This window comes from Propithecus coquereli, unplaced genomic scaffold (assembly GCF_000956105.1).
Source record: "Propithecus coquereli isolate 6110/MARCELLA unplaced genomic scaffold, Pcoq_1.0 Scaffold66, whole genome shotgun sequence".
In the NCBI taxonomy this organism is placed as follows: domain Eukaryota; kingdom Metazoa; phylum Chordata; class Mammalia; order Primates; family Indriidae; genus Propithecus; species Propithecus coquereli.
Window position 1 is genome coordinate 3,859,659 of NW_012152618.1, and position 2,712 is coordinate 3,862,370.

At 43.5% G+C, this 2,712-nt stretch overlaps 1 long non-coding RNA gene across 1 annotated transcript in view; it reads right to left on the reverse strand.

Annotated features, from left to right (window-relative positions):
* The window catches only part of LOC105823184, a 16,641-nt gene extending 16,132 nt beyond the window's left edge, over positions 1-509 (reverse strand). The window contains exon 1 of the long non-coding RNA XR_001138134.1: positions 452-509. This is a non-coding gene — a long non-coding RNA (uncharacterized LOC105823184). The remainder of the gene's footprint in view (positions 1-451) is intronic.
* Between the last annotated feature and the right edge of the window lie 2,203 nt (positions 510-2,712).

The window sequence follows — 2,712 nt, forward strand, 5'->3', positions numbered from 1 at the left end:
GACATAGGCTGAGAAACTTTGTTCGCTAAAATAGCGTTATTTCTCCTTCATCACAAACGTTAATTGATTTAGAAGAATGGGGCTCTTGCTCTAAAATGACGCCAAGTCTTTGGTCGCCTGTTCCAATTACGCCCCTTCCAAAGTGACATGCCAATTTTCTGTGAGAAGCTTAAAAAACAAGGGATCACGTTCAGCTACTCCAAAATAAGGCTTTCCATGAAGCGCAGGGCGGTACTGCCAACCCGGCTGGCCCTCCTCCTGGGCACGCACGCGCTCCCTTCGGCCGGGGGCAAGTCTGGGTTCGATTAAAGCGGCAGGGAGCAGGCAACGCCCGGCTCTGGCAACCTGGGAAGATTCTAGGAAAGGAATAAAAGACCGAGAGCACTGCAGGGTGGAGCACTGGCCAGGAATGTTCGACTCCCTCAGCTCCCCGGAACCCTACGAAGCTCACCTGCCCTCGGACATCTCAGGAGGTCTAAGCAAGGGGGTCTTCAGCAAGCGTACAGTCCTCCTGCAAAACTCCCGGCGCTGGCCGGAAGTACTACAGGAAGATGGGAAGTCCCGCCTCCTCGGGAGTGAGCGACAGCCACTGGCCTGCTGACGTCATTGCCTGCGACAGTATTGGTGGAGGGAGGTTTGGTCAGCCCACCCAAACCCAACACGCGCCTCTGTGCTGCCCAGGCGATTTCCTGGCGCTGAGACCTAGGATGACAGAGCAACCCAGTGAACACGCGTGTGTTCCCGCTTATTAGCTGTGATGGAAGCAGTTACAAATCCTGTAGAGATTCAGTTCCATGTTTATTGAAAGTCTACCACATAGGAAGCATGTGTTGGTCACAGAGAAGAAGATAATGTTTGTCAATGGAAAATAACCCAAACTCTGTAAAATAATTTAAAGAGGTGGTGTATTCTGAGCCGAATATATGCTACCATGGCCCAGAGAGCCACACCCAAGAAGCTTTGAGCAAGGTGGTTGGGTTACAGTTTGGCTTTATACGTTTCAAGGAGACAGGAATTACATGTAAATTCATAAATCAATACGTGGAAGGTGTACATTGGTTTGGCAAAAAAAAGTGGGACATTTCGAAGTGGGGCATTACAGGTTAAAGGTGGGTTTAAAGATTCTTTGATTTTTATTGGTTAAAGAAACAAAGTTTTGTCTAAAAACTTGAAATGTTTTACGTTAAGTCAGTCTGTAAATCACAGACAAGCCACCCCACATATTTTCAGACTCCAGTGATCTGTTAAGTAAACTGATGGCCTGCAGGTGTGGTTTAAGCTTTGCCTTGCATAGCCTTAGGCCTGTTAATGAGTTACAAAGGATATCTCCCAGAAGGGAAGGGGGAATGACCAAGCTTGTCTAACCTCCCTTCTCAAGGCCAGCAACTCAGCTTTAGAGCATTTTTGGGGTCCCCTTGGCTAAGAGGGGTCAATTCAGTCAGCTGGGGAGGCTTAAGATTTTATTTTAGTTCACATGTTGATGCCTCCAAAACTGAAAAAAAAAAATTAGCTAAAGCATAAGGCAGAATGAAAGGAAATGTAATAATAGAAAAAAATAATAGAAAAAGTAACTACCTAGACAAGCTATGCATGAGTTTTCTCATATGTTAAAAACTAATAACTGTCTCATTGGTTATTAGTTGTGAGGATCAAATGAGATGACACATAAATAAGCACTTAGCAATCGCATCTGGCAAATGATTAAAACACACAATACCAGCCGGGAGAGGTGGCTTACACCTGTAATCCTAGCATTCTGGGAGGCTGAGGCAGGATGATTGCTTGAGCTCAGGAGTTTGAAATCAGCCTGAAGAAGAGCAAGATGCATCACTACTAAAAATAGAAAAATTAGTTGGGCTTGGTGGCGCATGCCTGTAGTCCCAGCTACTTGGGAGGCTGAGGCAGGAGGATCACTTGAGCCCAGGACTGTGAGGTTGCAGTGATCTGCGATGATGCCACTTCACTCTACCCAGGACAACAGGGCAAGACTCTGCCTCAAAAAAAAAAAAAAAAACACACACACACACACACATAATACCTATGCTATTATTTTTAATTTTTTATTTTTGCTTTTATTAGTTTTAATTGGCTCAATAACTGTACATATTGTACCTATTTATGTACATACTGTACATATTTATGGGGTATAGTGTGATATTTCAATACATGTGTGGAGTATAGTGTAATATTTCAGTACATGTATACAGTTGTGTAACGATCAAATTGGTGTAATCAGTGTACCCATCACCTCAAACATTTATCATTTCTTTGTGTTGGGAACATTCAAAATCCACTCTTCTAGCTATTTGGAAATACATAATAAATTGTTGTTAATTATAGTCACCCTATAGTGCTATAGAACACTAAAAACATATTCCTTCTATCTAGCTGACTTTTGTATCCTTTAACCCAGTGGTCCCCAACTTTTTTGGCACCAGGGACCAGTTTCATGGAAGACAATTTTTCCATGGACGGTGGGGGGCAGGGGAAGAATGGTTTCAGGATGATTCAAGCGCACTACATTTATTGTGCACGTTATTTCTATTATTATTACATTGTAATATATAATGAAATAATTATACAACTCACCATAATACAGAATCTAATGCTGCCACTGATCTGACAGGAGGCGGAGCTCAGGCAGTGATGCTAGCAATGGGAAGCAGCCGTAAATACAGATGAAGCTTCCTTTGCTTGCCAGCTGTGCAGCTG